The sequence below is a fragment of the Meleagris gallopavo genome, chromosome 8 (assembly GCF_000146605.3).
Source record: "Meleagris gallopavo isolate NT-WF06-2002-E0010 breed Aviagen turkey brand Nicholas breeding stock chromosome 8, Turkey_5.1, whole genome shotgun sequence".
Lineage (NCBI taxonomy): Eukaryota > Metazoa > Chordata > Aves > Galliformes > Phasianidae > Meleagris > Meleagris gallopavo.
The window spans coordinates 26,298,388-26,312,273 of record NC_015018.2 but is presented as its reverse complement, the minus strand read 5'-3'; the positions used below and the strand labels follow the sequence as shown (position 1 = coordinate 26,312,273).

At 35.5% G+C, this 13,886-nt stretch overlaps 1 long non-coding RNA gene across 1 annotated transcript in view; it reads right to left on the bottom strand.

Annotated features, from left to right (window-relative positions):
* Positions 1–1,307: 1,307 nt before the first annotated feature.
* Positions 1,308–13,886, bottom strand: part of LOC116216901 — a 13,715-nt gene continuing 1,136 nt past the window's right edge. Inside the window, exon 2 of the long non-coding RNA XR_004160546.1 lies at positions 1,308–6,065. This is a non-coding gene — a long non-coding RNA (uncharacterized LOC116216901). The remainder of the gene's footprint in view (positions 6,066–13,886) is intronic.

Genomic DNA, 13,886 nt, shown 5'->3' with positions numbered 1-13,886 from the left:
AATATATATATTACTACATTATATATTATATATAATTATATATAATATAAGCAAACCTTTTCACAGTACAATGTAATATATATATTACTACAATATTATATAATTAATATATAAAATTATATAATTATATAATATAATATTGTAGTAATATATATATATTACATTGTACTGTGAAAAGGTTTGCTGCTTCTCTCAGAGTAAATCATAAAGTCTGTAACACATTCCACAGCATCAGAGTGCACCTACATAAACTACTCATTGAATTAAGAACTCTGATTTTCTTATAAACAAAGTAATATCTTTAAGAAAAGATGGCAATCCTACAAACAGAGAATCATTTTAGTAATGGTGACTGTGTTTATATACACTCTACAGATCTGTCTAAGCATGAACAGTACAAGCAGGAATTTTTCAGTCAATAGCACACATTAACACCTTAGAAATGTCTTGTGTTTAATAGAGGTAATTTAAACACTTTCTAAAGGAAGAGTTTTTTGGTATTAATACCAGATTACAAAAAACCCTGAGCAATATTTTCATTCAGATTGTGGTTTTCAAGCTGTAATTGCTTTATACAAAATCCACTCTAGTGTTATCACTCAATATCATCTTCACTGCTGTACATCTGAAGATAATTTTGCAATAAAACTTAATTGATAGAGCTTATTTTTCACTAATCTCTTAATATAGAAAAATGAAAAACTACTAACAGTATGTATTATAAGCTATGACCCTCACAGTGCAGCACATTTCTAGTTTATCAAACTAAAATAAGATCCATTTTATGGCATCAAATATTTTATATACTTTAATAATGTTGAGACTTTTTCCCAAAATAGGAAGTAAATGGAAAATTCTCTTAATAAAGCAAAATGTAGAGAGTAAAAGTAATGCACAAAGAGGCTGAGCTGAACATCTCATCACATAACATTGCTAGTTTGTGCCCCACTGACCATTAGTGCAAGAACTCAAAATGTTCCAATTACAGAAGTTGGTGAACGTGTCATCAGTGACATACACTGAGAATTTACATTCAGTGATTTTATAGTTACAAAATGAACTCCTCCTGACTTACCACATACGCTGGATTTTTAGGAAAGATTTTTTTTTTTTTTTTGAAGTATTGTGGACTATATTATTCATCTTCTCTTTTGGGTAAGTTAGACCTACTACCAGTCTTAAGAGCTTCCCATCAGCTAATTAAACAGATCTAGTAATTACAAAGGATATTTCAAGGCCAAATAATGCATTAGATGTTCATAGCAGAGGACTGGAAGTTTGAATTCCTAAGCCTTTTTTTTTTTTGTAGTTCCAGTACACGATAAAGATAATACTTTCAGAGTAGAAAATTCACCATGTACAAGATGGCCATCAGAGCACCATGAGAACTGACACCAGCACCATCTTCTGTAATGCTGGGGCCATTTTGATATCTAATCACTGTAGCAGTGTTCTTGAGCAGACTAGACAGCAGTTGAAAAATAAGTGGCTTGCAAAAATCAAGGAGACATATTTGACTCACACTTATGAAGAACTGTTTTGGTTGGCCTAGACTTTATTCCCATTTCTACTCCTAAAATTCTGATGAGACATTTTGGCACACCGAATAGCCTGGTGCAGACTGCAAATGGATAATCCTAAACTGTAAGACTAACATGATCTCTCTGCTCCTGAGTAGTGACTAGGAGCTTTCTGCCCTCTCAAAAACTGACAACTTCCTCCCTCATTCACTCTTTTCTAGTACAACTCAAAATGCGTGGTTACTCAAAGATGACTCAGAACATCAAATCCATAGGAAACTGCTCCTGTGACTTGGGATGTCTGTGTAGACTTCTGTAGGAAATGTCAATGAATAGATACAGTCCTACCTGATGAGTTAAAACTACTTCTGTAAGAGAGAAAAGATATTGCATAATCGCCACTAATGTCCTTTCAGATCTGTTCCAGAATCCTTTCCTGAGACTCAGAGATTAGTCTAGCTTTGTGCTTATTTATTTTCATCTAACTTCATTATGCTTTGTTCTTCCTATCAACAGGATGAATACAATACCATTAACCTCATCCCTCAGATAAACAGCATGAACACACAAAGTTCTTGGAGCTCATGGAACTAAAGAACAAAATTGTATTGCCATCAAGCTGGCAAAAAAAACCCAAAAAACCAAAAAACAAACCTGCAGCCACTTCAGTTTGTAAAAATAAAACCAGTGTTTTATTTTTGCATTTGAATACCTCTCACTCTGTCACTTAATGAAAGTTTTTTAAACATAGCAATCAGTTTGCCAAGATCACTGCAGATGTATCAGACAGAATTAATGACTGTAAAAGGCTGACAGACTTGTGCTTTGTCTTCTGTGAATGAAAACACCACTCTCCAGACCAGATAACAATCAGCCTCTGCCTTTTTTGGCAGTCAGATCATAACAAGGCCAAAGTAATATTAAATCATTTATGAGGTTTTTAAGTTTAAATATCAAAGTGATATATATGCAGAGGAACTGTTATGACATTTGAATTTCAGCAATAGGCATTTTTTAGACATTTCAAACTATGTAAAACCTGACATTTCAGTGTTTATATACAAAACCTGCTATAATACAAATAACACCTCTCCACCAATACTTTGTCATTTAAAACTTTCTTTTTTTAAATATAGTCACAGAGTTATAACTTCAAGTTGCTGAAGAGCATAATCTTGCCTAGAAACCTGTCATCTTCATGCAAATAGGAAAAAAATCTACTGTATATTAATTATGATTTTTACAGTGATCACTTTCAGTCTCCTTGTTTCCAGTAGTCAGTCTTTCATCCCCCTTATTATTCATGTAGAAATGTTTTTTGGCAGCTAAAATATAGTACTTTTATGCAATGTTTTGATGAAGCTCACCAGAGAAAATGAAATGGACTACCCAAAAAATGAAAACAACACAGGTGATATACAACTGTTCAGGGCGCTATTTTTATGAGATATGGGAAATAACACGTACTACTCATCAATTATTCTATAATGTACAATGCCTCTCTCCTCAAGCTTCTAACAGCCAGAATTGAAATGTTTTGACACGATGATCTCAAGGTAGAAATACTGAAGGCGTTAAAATATAGATATAAATACGTGATAATGAAGAACAAAATGTGTACCATTTTCTTGCAGTCATAGTTTGCAAATTAACAAGCTGCTATTGATTTTTCTTTGAGGTCAATAACAGCATTTATTGATCTGAGAAGTTAATACTCACTGAGGTCAATATTATATCTCAGGGGTCAACAAATCTGGATACTGACTTCTATTTCCTGTCCATATATAAATATTACATAGGCAAAATGGGCACATTTAATCTTTGGAGATAAGAAAGCACTGTATTTGACACAATACAAAAATTCAAAAGCATAAAAAGTTAAGAATAGAACCTACTAGCCTCGTTTTTTTTTTAACAGGTTTTCAACACTACACCTTATGTTAACCCACAAGTTCATAAATTTATGTTCAGTTCTAGATTTTATCATCTCCAAAACACACAGCAGTCATTGCTGAGACTCAATTACATAGAAGCGCATAACATAAGTAAAATAATCCTCATAAAAGTAGTACCTAAATACAGTACTGGACCTTTTACTTTTTACCAGAGATTCTTCTCACGGCCCATATTTTCAAACGTGATTTCCAGCAAAATCAAGATAAATACTTCTGACTTTAACGTGTCAGATTCCTGTTGTTTTTCTTCTAATTTGTACTTTGTAAATCAAGCCATCTCACCTCTAAAGGAAAAGTGAAGTGAGCCATTTCTCTCTTGATATTTTGGTTGAGACAACTATCAAGGAAGCTTGGGGTTTACTCTTAGTAAGTGGTTGGGAAGAAAATAAGCTACAGGAAATGCAAAGCTCATTCAGGTATTTTTGCAGATAGATACATCATTATAACAAATCGTCAGTAATGTAATTTCTCAGAATGAAGAAGTTACATATTGGATTATTAAAGAATTTTATTTGTATGGAGATACTCAATTTAAAGCACAAGCAAGGAATAACATGCATTACTGGCAAGCATTTAAAATAGTTAACAAGGACAATAATCACAGTATTCAGAGCATTTGAAAAACTTAGCAGTTTAAGAACTTTCCATGATCACCATCACACAAGGCAGAAACTGCTATTTTGCATTTGAAGAAGCTGTAACAAAAAGACCAATAGCCTCCAAGTTGTACAGAACTCAAACTGTTAATACTCAAGCTTCAGGTCTGTGGTGTATTCAGGAATAAAAACACAGGCCATTTGCTTTTTGGGAACAGTAACTGAGTAGTTGAGCAAATACTGATTCATCATAACAGGACAGAGGTATGCTCACTACTAATTCAATATTTTACCTGCCCATATCAGATCAGTCTTTGTTTTCATAAGTTTACATGGCAAATATTCAGTAAAGTGAATTCTTCTGTTACCAGAATATGTCCTGGACAAAAAGGTGCAAGTGAGCTAAGTCAAAGCATTGGAGGTGAATAAAAGGGTTTGTTTGTTACAAATATTAAAGTTTTTAAAGTTCTTTAGGAATTATGTGATTCTTAACTTAACTGTATCTACGAGGAGAACAACGTAAAATAATAAGCACCAATCTTTACAAACATATAGACTACACATTTAATTTATTCCAGCACATGACATTGTGAGAAATTTCTAAAGCTTATGATGTTCGAATTTTTACTGCGCAGAATATTTCAGTATATACACAATTAAAAGACTCTTCACTTGGTCATTAACACTTGGGAAAGCCTGATTCATCATTTTTAATTAATTTAAGAAAATACTATATTTCCTACATTGTTTAAAACAGATCCTCATCATAAAATTTAAAAAGCTCTTTTTCTAAAAGGAAAATGATTAAAATATATTTAATGATATCTAAAGTTCAGTCTTAACACTTCTCCACTTGATATTATTTCACTACTGCAGAAATTGCTAAAATGACAAAAGTAATTACATAGGCAGTAAAGCAAATATAATCAGTCCTTGGGATGAAATTTCTCAAGATGGCATTCCAATCAATTATTGTAGAAGAGCCAAGACATTCAACGCATAGAAATCTTACAAAACTCAATTATAAAAATCAGTAGTATTTTCAAGACACAGAATAAAATCAAAAGTTACTGCATCTATGCAAATAATACAATAAAGACTGAAACACCCTCTTCATCTAATTGGTTTGCGTGTTTCAAGTATACTAAACACTTGCTTGTCTAGAATCTACAAAAGAGCTAAACAGGAACTAAATCCCCAAATACATAAACACTCTCCAAAATCTTTATGTTTATAGTCACAGAGGCTATAAAAATATGGAAAAGCTCACTGCAGCAGAAACCAGCCAAGCTGATGTAAGGGACAGCCTTTGCACCAAAGTTAATCTTTGCATGACAAACAGCGTAAACCATGTGACTCATTTCATAAAAATGCAAACCACAACACTTAGGTACACATAATACCTATATTCAGATATCATTGCACTGAACTTGACCTCAGTACAAACTCATGGAAACATGCTCTTGCAAATCTTTTTGCTAACATACAAGCAAAACAGCCAACTTCCCCAGCATGCACTTCAATGCATGCAGCCCCACACACTTGGAATTCAACATATATTTACGCTCTGCCAATAACTGCCACGCCACTGTTTACAATCATGAGTGTTTATTACAATTGTGGTGATTAGGCCAAGAGTATAAAGTTTCATATAAAACAATGTTTACATTTTTCGAGCTAGTGAAGTAATGTGAGTGAAGTATTAGCAAACGGCAGAAAAACAAAGTGATAGACAGCTCATACTGGAAAGTAGAGATATTGGAAGAGTTAGCAATATGGAAAACAAAGCCACAAAATCAGTAGAAGGATTCACATAAACAGGGTAGTAAAGTCATTAGCACAAAACACTATGATGCGATTTAAACTAGATGAAGAAATAACGTCTAAATAATATCATTCTCATTCTACACTGAAATGAGAATGGCATTTTTCAATCATCTGCTTTTATGTCTCACTTGGGGACAGAAGTTCTGGGCTTTTCTCCTTCCTTATTTCTGCCAAAAGAAAAATAAATAGTATTTGTGTAACTATAGCTCTTCAGTCCCAAGTTGCAAAAGGGCAAAATACTGCAGTTGAAAGATGATCTATCATGAGAACCCTTTTGATATTGACTTTACCTAGAAAAGCATGTTCAATACAAATAATTTTTTAATGTTAAACTTTGTTCTCTAGTGCAATTGGAGGAAAACACTGTTAGCCTGACAGGAAGGAGAGGTAGAAAGCTTCAAACAAGAAACAAAAACAAACAACTAAGGTATACTTTATATTTTCAAGCCTAAGCTCATCAACTTTTCTTCTTGATGTAAGTTGAATATAAAGAGTTTGTGCCCAACAAGGCCTCACGCTGAGCGAATTCATCGGTGCCCATGTAGTGAAAAATCCATTAAAATATACTGAAAGTCATGTTGTTTACTCAGGCACCCAAAACGAAAACTCATTAAAGTACAGCTAACATTTTACGGACAGCAAAATCACAAAGTTTAGCCATTAGAAAAGCAAGGCATTAACATATTTGAGGTTCAAAATCCATACTCGTAATTCTGTTAATCTGCGCTCTTTTAAAGGTCATGACACTGCAAAACCAGCATCAGTTGGAATCAATTGATTTCACTGGGTGAAAGTTCCAAAAAAGTTTGTGTTGTATAGGATAGAGGAAGATGAGGAAGATGAGAAACTGAGTAGAAGCGAAGTGTCCAGGGATAACTTATGAGAAATTTAAATACTGCCCATTAGAAAGTATCACAAACTTTCTAGTCAAACTATCTACAATTTGCTTTTGTCAGGGAGAATATGAAATCCAAGAATGTTTTTCAGGCCAACAATAGTTGATCATCTCCTTGTCAGAGCCATAACTTAACATTCTTCATTGATTTATTACAATGGCTTGTCTAATTACATCGTTTTAGATGGTTAAGTGACACCTAAACACACTGGCTGGCAACACTATACAAATGTGGAAGGATATTACATATTTGGAAGGAAGACAAACTTGAGAATTTTTCCATAATCCCCTTGCCACACCAAGGTAGACTGGAGAGTTTACTTGGACTATTAGAAACAACAGCAACTATTCATTCAGATTTACATTGTCTGCCTTCTTCCCTTGCTTTGCCTTACCTGCTCAGAGCCAAGGTAAGAACATGCGCTTCTTGTAACAAGTGAAAGTTAGCTTCACAAGGTCCAATTGCAAACTGAGATGTTTGAAAACTAGATAAATAAATCCAAGGAAGGCTAAAGTGAAGAGTAATGAATTTGAAAATCTTAATCTTGGGCATTAATTACGCCAAGTAACATTTTAAGTAAGTACTGACATTCAGAACTGGACAGAAAATTCAGAGGTGATACTACAAGAGGAAACCTCCCTGAAGCTAAATTATTTAAAGCATGAAAGGTATCATAACTTCAGAGTACTTGAAACACAGTGTTTCAGATACAAGAAATTTTGTGCTACATTACTTCCCATGTGCATTCCAGATAAATAATTGTACAGACTTAAAAAAAATCTGCAATCTGAAAACTATGCTGCCATTACATAAAGTATCTTTAAGATACCATGGTGTTTTGCTCATCCAAAAATCCATCTTAAACAAGCTTATTTTAACTGGATCCCTGCTCCTAATGAGACTGAGGTTGGACTTTTGTGCGACGCTAAACACAATAATGAATTCCTGAACGTTAGTGACCATTAAACTGGGACTTCCCTCAGAACAGGGGACAAAAGCCAAATTTGGATCACTTTTCCCTGCTATACCATAGCAAATCTGTACAACTGAACAGATATGACACTCCTTCTTTGCTGCATTAATGGTATAATCCCAAACCTACTGAGGTAAAAGGAAAGATAAGCATCCATTTTATTGGAATTCAAGTTGAAAGGTGCTGAGTATCCAAAGATAAGCTTTTGACAGAAGTGATGTCACAATACTGCATACAGTGTGAAAAACTCTGTGAAAGTTATTTTCATGTAACTTTAAAAAAGTAGTTGGAAAAGTTCAGCCTTTTTTCTTACCTCTAATGTTTTAAAGGGCTTTTGTTTGGTTGGTTTTGGTACTCTGAAGCAATTAGAGAACAGTACTTCACTAGTGAAAGATTCAGTATTTCCTTATTTTACAGTACTGCTGTTCCAATGTGTACCATGGCTACGAAAACAACCTACACCTCGTACAAATACGGAATTACTGATGCTCCAGAACATAATTTTCAGATATCCTGCATTTGAGACAAGATGTACAAATGCAGAGAGAATGGGCTTTGAAAACTACTAGATGAGGCAGTTATTTTTTACTGGGTAAGCTTTTCATGACCACAAACACAAAATACCCACTCTGCTGTTGAATCAAGCCTTCAAACAGATAATCCAGAGCTAAGCAAAACGGAGACGGTACCATAAACTGCATTAAAATGGCAGGGTATCTGGAAATAGACTAAGTATGACAGATAAAACAGAACAAGGAAGGTAAGAGGAAGGAACGTTGGGAGAAAAGACAATAGGAGTGCCAGCAGAGGAGGTGGCAACACTCAGTGCTGGATCGAGCAGCTCTGTTGCTGGACAAGCAACAAATTAGGAAACAAACAATATTCAAACTGAGGCTGCAAAAATCACCCCAGTGGTACAAATAAATGCACTGTAAAACACCAAGGAATGGAAACAGAGTAGGCTGGTCTGTCCATACCCTCCTGATACTGTTTCTGCCTTTTACAAGGTAGCAGCTTTACCCTAGCAAGATCCCCCTTGTGACCAGACAGTTGGGATATTCCTGAGGAATGACATCCTGAGAAACAAGAATTTCTCTGTTTCTTCTTCCTCCTCCACACTTTAAAGCCCAGACTCCAAAGAAGGGCAGAGGGCTTAGGGATGTGGTAATGCAATATGCCACTTCAAAATGAATTTCCAAAACAATAAACAGATTTTAATAGAAATCAGCCAGCAAAGAAAAAAAAATTATATATGAAACATGAAATACCATTCCTAGCAGAAGAAACAGGGATCATGAAAAAGCTCTCTCTGATGGTGACTGGAAACTGCATAAAAACTCATTTCACTGTAGAAACTTTGGATTAAGATTTCAGTAGAAAGATGTTCCGGCATATCAAAGAAACACCTGAGAAGGAGATATTGGTATATGCTCCAGAACTCAGAAGCCCTCTTTCTCTAATGAAAGGTTTTACATACAGTATTCACATATATATGTATGAATAATTCAGTAGAGATGAAATAAGTGGATATTAAGTGTAAATATCTGGGACAGGAGCAGCCTTTTTTTATTTAAAGCAAGGGGCACTAGATGCAAGGTCCTAATTTTTAGAACTTGGTTCCCATTTACATACTCTTAGTTATCTGGAGCTCAAATGCAATTGAAATATGCACGCACCTGAAGACAGAACACAGATGTAAAGGTCTAAGTGATGTTAACTAACACAAGTAAAGTACTAAGTATACAAAATTACAACACAAAAGAAGCAATACTCTCCACACCAATCTAATGTAGCCCAACATGTACAAATACTAGAGTTTGTTTTTTGTTAAATTAAGGCTGGTATTTCCAACACAATGGAAAACACAACAACGCAGCAGAGCAGCAAGACCCCAAACCACAGCAAGTAAGGAACTGCTCAAATGCAACAGGAGCAGATATAGAAAAAAGGGGAAGAAGCCACCTACCTTCAAAAGACCTGTAAGGTCCTTAAGCATGCAGGGATCTCCAGCAAAATGCTCTCACCTTCACTACCAACTCTAAAATGAGGTCTGGGAAGGACTGTATCCTGGCTCCACCCCCTCCGGTCACTCAGGGGCATTGCTTACACCTGTTGCTTGCACCTGAGCTCCCCTAGGTTGGTCCTGCCTTCCCACCGATCACATGCTCAATCACTGGTTCAAGCTGTGACTCAGCATTTCTACTACAATGTTAGAGCCATTTAAAATTCTTCTAAGCTAAGCAAAGACTTCTTAGTTTTATCACATTAACGCTTACTCTACTGTCAGCCTAAAAAGCCAGCCCCCAGCTTTGCAACTGAAATGGTATCAAATTAGCAGATATTTTAAAGTTTCACATATTATATGTCAGCTCTGGTGTACGCCTTATTTACGTGATACCTGAGTAGCACAGCAACCCAGAGAAGGTCCTTCATTGCAAGAACTTAGTTTCAGGATGTTGTACTAATGAAAGGAGTCAGGAATCCTGACCTATCACCTGCTGCTGAGGAGAACGCACTATATTAAAACCTATTGGTCACATTTGGTAAGAAACCTACAGGAGTTGTATTAAAATAGATCATTATTCATGCTAAAATCATTGAACCTTCAGGAGCTCTCTATAAACATTTAACACAATTTCACCAATTCCTTCACTATACTCTCATTCAATTCTGCATCCAGATAAGACACTAACTATAATTATTTCATAAAGAAGTAAACATATCTCTTTGTCTAATGAGATTCTCATTTGCTTTCCACCTAGAAGGGTGCCAATACTTTGGGGAGGGCCTGACCATCTGTCTGTCAACTAGGCTACCACTACATTACATTATATATTTATGGATCACTCCACAAAGGGAGGTTCATTACAACAGCCACTGAAAGCCACTGAAATTTACTTGGATCCCCTAGCACTAAGAATTATTCATGTCATACAGGGGTGGTTCTGTCAATTGCTCAGATATTTCTCCTTTAACTGCTCCAGAACTGCATATTTCTCAGATTTCCAAACAGCAAGGAGAGTGGAAAAATATTTTAAGCAATCTAAAGTAAAGACACAGAATATATTTCTCTTAATGGAACAACAGAGGTTTCCTTCTTTTGAGTTCTTTGCTTTAAAATGCCATTTTTACACATCACATTAAAAAAGGGATTTAAAAACAGAAGCCAATGAAAATCTTAAGACTCAGTGCAATTAATAATTTTGTTATCCTCAAACTACAAACTCTTCTAGTAGTGCAGACACCTAAATGATACTCAGAGCCACACCATAATATCCAATAATCACCACTAAGAGATTCAAGCTTAACACTTGTTCTTAGATTACGGGCACCGAATGGTATAGAAATATCTAAGCTTCATGAAGAAGAGTACTCCATAATAACCTGCAACGTGGTTTTGTCATGAAAACCTGGGTAGCATTCAAAGCTTGCATCCCTTTAGATTGTCATGAAACAATCCGATGTCTATGCAGATATATATACACACAACAGTTGCTTTTTCTTTTCCCTGGAAAGCATCTGAGAGTTGAGAAGAACTTATAGAAAGAAATTCAAATTTAATTACTTAATATGGTTCCCTACAACAAGGCTTGCTTTTCCTTTTCCTGATACAGGAAAAGTACATTCACATCTGCATTAAAAAATAACACTGTACATTTGATTCCCATAGCTTAGAGTGAAGTTTATGGAACACTGAGAAATACGGAGAGAAGAGATTACTCAGATTACAGTTAGCAAATGACAACTTGATATATAAAATCACTCAGCCATAGGCTACTACATCTCAGCTACTACTGTGAAACAATGACTTCAGTGTTATCCATTTTAGTCCTTAATATCACTGAGTGGTGCTGGAAACAGGCCATAAACGCTTTTGTCTGCTCCCTATCGCCAAAGCTGATAGGAATAGGAAAATAGAAAAATAATAATTTTTAAAACCATATCTTGATTTTAGAAAGCAGGTGATCGCACTCTGCAGTGCTATCAGCTGTAATTAATATTCGCCTTACTTGGTAGAAACAACAGGGACACTCAAGATTCAAAAGGCCAGTGGTTTTCCTGATATGTCCTGAGAGCTGACCCTCATGAGTGTTTGTGCTATGCAACCTGGTCAATTAACATGCAAATGTTCTGATGAACTTTCTTGTCAGTGAAATCAGCAACTCAAATGCCTGTTATGCCTACAACATACTCCCTTGAGTATTTAGGATGACGTTCTTCTCTTTGCAGCAGACATGGAGTACTACGAAACTGGTTGCCAGACAGTGAATACTTCATTTAGTCATTTAGGTTTATATGTAGATTTAGACATCCTCAGCAACAACAAATGATAGCTAACAAACTACGGAAGCATGACAGGCAGTGTGGCTGGTGCCGCAGAGATGTCGTCATAAGTGGCATCCTATTAAGACTCCACTGAAGCAGATGCACCAATGGCATCACTCAAAGAAGGCAGACCTTCCTAGAGATCTCAGCTTGTATGAAGAACAGTACATAAGATGAAAGGGCTTATCAATTTAGAGATGCAAACAGCAAAAAAGCTTCCAATTTATCATGGTAAGTTTCAGGAATGGCAATGCGAAATTGCGTTAAATTAGTTACGTGATGTTAGTTTAATCCTTAGATGATCACAGGGGCAGGTTAAAACAGTATATGTACTTTTGCTGATGAAGGTAATAAGAAAGCCCCAAATCTGACTCACTCCAGAGGTGAAAATGATCCAACTTCATTACAAGAAGCAACATACACATCCATAATTATGAAAAGACATCATACAAAGAAAGTAGAATAGATATTTAATGGTTGTCACCTCTGCCTCCTCACCTTAACAGAGTCACAGAAAAGCTGATGGTGGAAAGAGATTTCTTGAGATCACCTAGTGCAACTCCCTGCTCAAGCAGGGTCACCAAGAACTAAGGACTGTGTCCAGCCAGAATTTCAGTGTCTTCAGAGATAGACGTAATCACTCTGGGCTACCTATTTCAGTGTTTCACCACTCTCACTGTGAAAAAGTTTTTTCTTGTGTTCAGGCGGAATTTCAGTGGTTTTAATTTGTGCCCATTGCCTCTTGTCCTGCCATATAACATTAGTGAGAAGAGTCTTCATTCTTTGTTTTCTCCCATAAGCTATTTCTATATATCAGTAAGATCTCCATGAGCCTTTTCTTCTCCACGCTGAACAATCTCAGCTTTTTCAGCTTCTTCTCATGTGAAAGATGTCCAGTCTCTTAATTTCTCTTCACAGTCTTTTGGTGAAATCAGTCCAGTAAGCCAATGTCTTTGCTTACTGTGGAGGCCAGATCTTGGAACAAGATCCAGCTGTGGCCTCAGCAGTGCTAAGTAGATAAGATCTTTATGCAACAACAGTAAATATGAAGGCAAGACAGAGTCTAAGCCAACTGAATGATGAACTGAAGCTCCAAAATGAAATCATTTAATATAGCATCTCAATACAAAATGACCACGCAGCAACACCAAAAGTAAATTCTTTCATTGCACTAAATTAATCTAAACTCCTTCATACCTAGAATCATCATGATTCATGGAAACAACTAAGTATAATTAATCTATTCTCATAAAAATCTTCTCCAAAGATCTATGTTGTGATGATGCAAATGTTTCCAAAACCATAATCTCCAAACTATTTAATACTAATATACCATATAACACAGCTACCCCAGTAGTCTTCACATAATTTAGGCAAGATAAACTGCATATATCACTGCTAATTATAAAAAGTAAAGGCAGACCAAAGCTGGGGCAAATTAGTGTGTTTAATTCTGTGTAGTCGTATCCAGTTTTGATGCAAAAAGTCACCTTTTCCATAAAAATATACACTTGCTCTCCAATCATATTTCTCAGAAATCACCATGGAGATAAGCAATGGAAGTTAACATGATCACTATTCCTATAAAGAATATTCCAAAAAGAGCAAAAAAGGATATAAGGTATTCCTTCTCCAAAAAGATCAGGCGGAATTTTTACATGCCTTTCTTTAATGAAAGGTCCAGAGTCATCTACAGCAGATGAGAAAATTTTGGACCAATTTAAAATAGTTATTAAAATTTTAAAAAATGACCCTTTATGATCACTGATATAAGAGACGTGAAATCTACAGGA